This window comes from Hordeum vulgare, chromosome 7H, assembly GCF_904849725.1.
Source record: "Hordeum vulgare subsp. vulgare chromosome 7H, MorexV3_pseudomolecules_assembly, whole genome shotgun sequence".
NCBI lineage: Eukaryota > Viridiplantae > Streptophyta > Magnoliopsida > Poales > Poaceae > Hordeum > Hordeum vulgare.
Genome location: NC_058524.1, coordinates 59283656 through 59291649, shown reverse-complemented (window position 1 = coordinate 59291649; position 7994 = coordinate 59283656). Strand labels below are relative to the sequence as shown.

The 7994-nt window shown below is 45.9% G+C and overlaps 1 long non-coding RNA gene across 1 annotated transcript; it reads left to right on the top strand.

Moving 5' to 3' along the window:
• The first annotated feature begins 6398 nt into the window (after positions 1–6398).
• On the top strand, positions 6399–7060 carry LOC123411356. Its single transcript, XR_006613247.1, has 2 exons — positions 6399–6777; positions 6877–7060. It is a non-coding gene; the product is annotated as an uncharacterized LOC123411356 (long non-coding RNA).
• Positions 7061–7994: the final 934 nt, after the last annotated feature.

Sequence of the window (7994 nt, the reverse complement as noted above, 5' to 3'; positions counted from 1 at the left end):
CTTTTCCTTGACCAAGAGCGGAGACCAAGCTAGGATAATTTGAATTACAAGGTCTGACTTTTGGAACAGATCATTGTACGCGTACACAAGATGCTTTGCCATTTTTTATTGACTAACCTCAGCTAAGGTCTGCATTGGAGTTTATGCCTTATGACCTCTTCGATCCGTCTTCCATGGATCGATATTCCCGGAAGTTCATCCTTTTGGTTCTCTTTGTGTAAATCTGCACATGAACATCAAATATATATTTCTCCAAGCTAGTGTAAGCTCTAAACTAGAATCATGACATAAACGAAAGCTTTCAATCAACATATAACGTTAGCAACATAGTAAGCATCGTCTCTGATTTTCTAATACATCTTTGTTTTTTTCTTAATCTACAACCCAAGCTACTCCATTTACTAAGTGGTACAAGCACCCCAATATCATGGGTCATGGCACTTGTTATCCCTCCTTTTAAAATTAAAGAAAAACATCTACAAGCGGGTTTGTGAGCCACACTTCATGGAAAGGAAATACGTCTCGCCCTGCCCGGTCCCGCGAGTGGGTGGGCCAACCCTCCCACCGCCGCCTCCCACCTTCCCTTCCCTCCTCCCCCTCCCTCGCCGCCGGGCAAAGCCCGACTGGCGTCATTGCCGACTGGCGTCATTGCCGACGGGGACCATCTATCCCCCCTTGCTGTGTCGGACTGGCACGGGACAGCAACGCAGCACGATGGTGCGCGGCTATGGAGGCGGTGCGGCGTGCCTGCGGACGGGGCTGTCGGTCAGTGCCTCCTTGGTCAGGTGGCGTGGGTGGCTGCTCAACAGCGAGGCTCAAGCGGAACGTACATGCTTGGGGAGTTGCTAGTAGATTTCCCGATCTAGATTTGGATCGGATGACTCCTCCGGTCGGCTGCCATCAGGCGGCGCGGACCGAGGTGGCTTGGATCGTGAAGCTCTGTGGCTCGTGCATGACCTTGTTGCTGGTGCGGGTTCGGGTGAGATTCCCATGCGGTGGTGGGCGGGGTTGTGGCCTTATTTGGCGACGACCCGATTCGAGGCGGCGGCGGTCAGTATGGCTCGTCGCGGGTTGCTTCCGACGGACAACGTGGATATGGAGTGTGGTGAAGGAGGGCGGTCGGCAGTATGCAGGCAGAGGGCCGACCTAGTTCGAGTTGGTGCCGGTATGTCCGTGGCTCCGTTCTGTCGTCTGTCCTAGTTGGTGGTTATGTTGCCGCTTTGCTATTTGGTCGGAGCAACGCACGTGGCCACGGGTGTGGCGTCGCCCGAGCTCGTCCTGCCCACGATCTGGGACTGGTGTCGGGGCTTGCTCGGCGGTGGCCGTCGGTAGCTACTAGGCCGTGTCCCCTCCGGTCCATGGGGACTAGCTCGGGACGCAGGCGTGCACATCTTCTACTGTGGAGGCACTCACCCAGATCCGATGGCTGATGCCGGTCTAGGAGAAAAAGAATGTGTCTTTCGTTCTTCCCACCGTGGTTTGTGTGTTGCAATGTTGATGGCTGGCGGTGACTCGGGACATGGATGTCGCCTCGGCGATCCTAAATGGTGGTATGTATGGTGGCTTTCTGGCAGGCTCCATGGCAGCAGTGGTGGCTACGCTTCTTGGTCATCTGGGCGACAAGGAGTGGAGCGGAAGGTGGTTCAGGCGCACTTTTTGTTGCCTTGGTACGGATCTAGAAGCCAGTTCGCATCACGATTGTTTCGGATGCCTCGTGTTGGCATGGGTAAGCTACCAAGTGAAAGCTTTGCACGTCGGCGCCGATGCAGACGACATCTGCGGGTGTCATTGTCTTCTTGAAGACGTTGTCGTGGTTCTTCTCTCCGTGCCAGAGGCTCTGGGAAAAAACCCTTGTCTACCTCGGGCTCGGCAGTGGCGGTGCTCGCACTCCCCTCTTGAGGGTGTTGTCATGGAGGTTAGGCGTCCTAGATCGTGTCATGACGTTTTAATTTGGTTGTCCCGTGCTAACTTTTCGGCAACATAGTCGTGTGCTTCTATGTTAGCAAGTTATATAGGCATTTGCTGTCTTAGAGAACTACCTAATCATATTGTGTCATTTAGCCATGAAACCTTGATGACGTTGCTTTATTTATAAAGCAGGACCAAAACCTATGTCGTGACAGAGCCACACTTCATGGCCAGCACAATACGTATGCCATTAATACTCAATAGACGGAGTAAAACTGTTGCCTCTCGAACAAGGGTACATGGCTCGACGTACGCCACTGATACTCAACAGCCGGAACAGCGAACGCGTGAGACTTCAGCAGCTCGACGAAACGGCCACCCCGGCTCGACGGCCATATGAATCGCCGACTAGCAAAGACCAGTTCACATGTAATACATCATCAACGCCAAATATAGTACTGTATGTATGTATTAGAGCCTTGGCGGCAACAATATCATTAAGTGAACTGAAAGTTCTGACTTTTGAAACAAAATATTACTCCCTCCGTTTGTAAATGGTCTTTGTAGATTTTTCACTATTGACTACATACAAAATATCATAAATGAATCTATACTTTTAAATTTGTTTATATACATCTGTATGTAGTCCGTAATAAAATTTCTAAAAGGACTTATATTAAGGAAATTAAAAAAACATCTCTCTCGGAAAAATACATTTAACACATGGTACAGGTCTAGCTGGAAGTTTACCCGCCATGCTTTGCTACAAAACTGTAAATAGTGAAGGAAGTACATATATAAAGGTCATATGTTTTGCAGAAATGTCTTCCTTCTGCCCTCACGTTGGATGGTACTTTGTCTGCAAGGAAATACAAGAGCGTTAGTGATCTAAACACTCTTATATTTTCTTTACAGAGGGAGCATATAAAAAATTACCGCTTTACATGTATTACATGTATGTGTCTAACTCAATTACTACTTTTCTCTCTATGTGCAGTGAAAGCGGTACATAAGTAAAAGCAGTAGTTACCCCCAAAATTAGTACAAATTTAATAAGAAAATAATTTAAAATGATTCTCTAGTGGGACTATGGGACAGTTATGTGCAAATGTTATTTTTTGTTAACGGAAATGTTGAAATTCCGAGGTCAGATTTTTAACGCTAAAATTGTCATGTAAAAATATGACGACCAGTTTTGTCATGTAAAAATATTTAAAATTGCCATGCTTCAATATAAGGATTTGTCAGTTTCTACAGGGAAAATTGCCATGTGACGTCGAAAATATAACAGAAGACGTGTCATGCTGCAGCAATTAATTCTCATGTGTTCGTTCGGGTTCCGATGGATCTGAGAACAACATATTCTTAACCCTATAAATATTGAAATCCATTTGTCAAATACTTCAAGAAAACAGCACCTCCAGCGATATGCTTGTTGGCGTCTTCAGCGCACCATCAAGATGGGTAGTGATTGAAGGAACATGGGGAACATATCATATTGTTCTGTGTTATTTTCCTTGACACAAGAGGGGAGACTTACTTAGTCAATTAAATTAGAAGTGCTGACTTTGAGAACAGAACCTCTTACACATGCATATACCAAACGATTTTCTATTTTTGGTTAAATAAACTAGCTGAGCAGTCAATATCTAGAGTTTGTTCCTTATGGTTATATATCTTTCCTAGAGATTCCTGGAAATTCTATGTTCGACTCTTTTTATCCAAACCTACATGATATGTGTATACTTTTAGACGAGTGGGTTCCTCGACACCAAATATTAAGAAAATCACCAAGGTTAGTTGTAAGTCGGTTGCAGGAACCAATCTATGCTTTACACCTGTGTTTGCATTTTTCTATTTGGTACCACTTTCAATTGTAATGTATGGGGAAACAATAAGTTCATTACCTGAATACGTTATGATAAGATCAATCTTCCCTAAACGGCATCTATTGAAAAATAGCATCCAAATAAGAGTGTTGTGAAGATATAGTACGAGTAGAGGAACACGATTTGATAAACATGGTTCCACACACTCTTCTTGTAAATAATAAATTAAAAAAAAAACTGGAGAAAAATCTGAATTATTTTGTTTGGGTACATAGTCGATCGATATACTCAGATGTGAAGTTTCACGAAGAAGTAACACACATATATTTTCTTCACGAAGAATGCCAGGGTGTCAATACTTTACGAAACTTTACACTGAGTACAATGGTAGATCAAGTTTGATATCTCAAAATTTCAGCATTTTTTCCTAGTATATTTTTTTGATTTTATTATTCATGTGGATGTGCATGAAACCATGTTCTCATTGGCACCATCTTATGTAAGATTCAACGGATTTCATGCATTATGAGGCACAGCTTAGAGCTACTCCAAACGGATGACCCATTTCCTCCAACCATATCCGTTTGGGTTATTGCGGACACAAAAGTCGGCCCAACGAGCCACCCAAATGGATGCGCGTCCGTTTTTTGTCCGTCCATTTCAGGCCTAAATTCGGGCGGCATTTGCGTTGTCGCGGACACACGCGTCGTCCGCTCTTCTCTTCCCCTGGCCCGCCAGTCGGTGGCACGTACGCCGGTCTCCTCTTCCTCCTTCACCTCCAAATCACCCAACCGCCCCTCCTGCCCCACGCCTCCCACCCCCGTTGCTCGCTTCCGCCGCCGTCGCCAGCCATCCGTCCCGCGGACTCACCTTCCGATAGCCTCGTCTCCCGTGGCCACTGCCCACCTCCTCCACTTTCTTTAGGCGGGAGGCTCCTCTCTTGCCGGAGTCTTCCACACTGCCCGAAAGGTGTTTGACGCTTTGCCCAAGGTATAGATGTACTCCGATGATGAGTATTTGTTTCTACAACATTCTTATGGACTCGGATGATTCTTCATCTGATGAGGAGATGGTGCTGGCTGCCTTGGTCGTCCATGACAACGTGAGTATGGAGCGGCCACAGTTTAATGTCTCCATGCCCGGGCACACACCGACATTGAATCGCAACTCGGAGAGTGGCATTTCCTACTGTGGAAACACTACTTCGAGACCACAAATCCGCTCTTCAAACATCACTTGTTCCGCCCCCATTTTCGGATGGCTAGACATATTTCCAACCGTATTCAAGAGGGGGTGGTTGAGTACGATAACTATTTCGAGTGCAAGACGGATGCCCTTGAAAAGATTGGCTTCTCCTTTTATTAGAAACTGCCATTTGGATGCTTGCATAGGGAGTCCCCGGCGATCTCATTGATGCGTATGTTCGGATGAGTGAGTCCACCTACCTTGAGTCCATGTATAGATTCTGCAGAGCTTTCATAGTTGTGTTTGGACCGGAGTACTTGAGAGAGCCAACAGTTGCCGATACAACACGGTTGTTGTCGACAAATACCAATAGGGGATTCCCAGGGATGCTTGGTAGCATAGATTGTATGCGCTAGAAGTGGAAGAACGGCCCTTCTACTTGATAAGGGAAGTATAAGGGCCATGTTCGAGCTTTCACCGTCATACTTGAGGCCGTGGCTTCCCAAGATCTCTTGATTTGGCACGCTTTCTTCGGCATGGCCGGATCTCACAACAATATCAATGTGCTCCAGTGCTCTATGATGTTTGCTAGGATGGCACAAGGCAATTGCCCAGAGGTCAATGTTGAGATCAATGGCCACTAAGACATCAATGGATATTATCTAGTTGACGGTGTCTATCCACAGTGGTCTACTCTTGTGAAGACAATGTCCAACCCTGTAGGAGATAAGAGAAAGAGCTTTGCCCAAGAACACGAGAGTGATAGAAAAGATGTAGAGTATGCCTTTGGCGTTCTTCAATCTTGATGGGGCATTGTTCGATATCATGCTAGAACATGGAGCACTTCAAAATTGTGGGAAGTGATGACAACTTGTGTGATCATGCACAACATGATCATGGATGATGAGTGTCCAGAACTTCTCTGTGATCAAGGGTTTAAGTTTCAGGGTGACAATGTTGTGCCTGAGCATGGAGGATAGACAATATTTGCACAGTTTGTCGAGTTTCATCATAAGATGCGTGATTGGGATATTCACATGCAGCTGCAAAATGGTTTGGTTGAGCATATATGAATTCATGTCGACAACCAGTAGATCTATAGGCAATCTTTTCTTTTAAATATATTGACTATGAGATATTTTTATAATTCTTGAACTATGCAATGTTTTGTATTGAATATTTATTAATCTAGAAAGAAATTTTAAAAGAATAACCACGCAGACGAAAAAAGGGTCAGTTCGTTGAACGGCCGATTCATTTGCAAAAAAGGTCAGACGAACCGACCCAAACAAATAAAACACAAAAAAAGTGTGCGGCCGTTTGGCTCGCGCAGTTGGAGTTGCTCTTGTATGTTCGGCTCGTGAGTCAGCATGAAAGATGAAGCTAGCATGTTACCTGTAGTGATTTAGCTTGTACTATTGGCACTATGTGTGTATATGTCATTATTCCGCTGCCTACAAATAGCGTCGCCCTCTCGTCTATTGGCATCAGTCCAACCTGCTCTACCCGGTCTTGTGGTCTTCTTTTTCCTTACTTTCTCCTTCTTCAAGCTAACTCTCCATCAATGGCTTCCGCAAGAACCTCCGCGCTTAATATGGCCGTCGTCGCCCTCTGCCTTGTGCTGGTCCTGTCGTCCATGGGGCAGAAGGCGATGGGTGATTGCGCCTCCGAGTGCGCCGCCGCCTGCGCCTGCACCGGAACGTGCCGGGGCTGCATCCAGGAAGCGGCATGCACCGGTATCTGCGGCCCAACCTCCACCGTGCCCGCAAACTGCCCGGGCTGCAAGGAAACGGCCAGGCTAGCGTGCGAAAGCGAATGCTTCTCCGGCTGCTCGATCGGATAAGGCGTCACCGCGGTGAGGTGGTGGCTGGCCGGCCGGCCGCGCGCGCACCGGTTCGCCGTTTATGTTTCCTCTTTCGAGTTGTTTACTGATGTTGTATTGTATGAATAATAGGTAAACGTTTACCGACTGCATGCTTGCATGTTGTGCTAGCTAGCTCCGACGACGGTGCCCACCCGGGAGGAAGCTGCTGCCTCGTTGCGTCAGTGTTGTGTTGTATTTTGTTATGTTTTTTCCCTTCGTTCGTGTCATTGTTATTTCCAAGTAATCTCTCTTGTGAAAAATATTACCATTTCAATCTTTTGTACAATTACCTTCGGGGCGCATGCATTTTTGTTTATCTTAAGGCATGTCCAACGTTGACCTGCGAATTTGCTCCGGTCATGTCCGTGGACACAGATGCGGGAACCGGCCATTCAACGCGACCGGTGTATATCTTAAACACGGTTCAACTAAATCGGATGAAAAACATAAACACTGTAGATCTATTGAACTTTAGATATAATTCACATAAAACAAACAATATTTAAACTGTTTAACATAAAACTATATAAAAAAGTAAAACCTATATCGGACGATCACCTCGTATGCATGAACACCCTGCCCTACCGCAACATCGTCAGCATTCATGTCGTCGTCGTCATCACTGTTCCTCCAACGGCAGAAGATGCCTGATGCTCATGGATCAAGTAGCCGTTTTGCCTCCTACTGCACAGTGCGAAGAGACGACACCCGCCGAGCTCTAACGGCGGCTTTGTCGGGATTGGCAGAGGAGTCGCTAAGTGAACATTCCTCGATGATCTTGCCTAGCTCATCGTCAAGGCGGCGGCGGTGGCGAGCTGTCATCTCCGGGTGATGACAGAGTGGTAGAGGGGCCATGCGGCGGCTAGGTCCATAGCGGACTTCGTGCCCGATAGATATTCGGTCAAATGCCATTGTGCATGCTTTTATATATTTTTTAAAAATACATGAACTTCTTTAAAAAGCACATGAACTTTTTTAAAAATTCATGAATTTCTTTAAAAAATAAACTAGCTCGAAATTATAATGTATATATGACATAATGTCCCAATTGGTAATTATCTGTCAATGTTTGGCAATTGGACGAACCGGCTAACTCACCTAGTAGTACTCCCTCCGTTCCTAAATATAAGTCTTTTAATCGATTTCACTAAGGGACTACATACGGAGCAAAATGAGTGAATCTACACTCTAAAGTATGTCTATATACA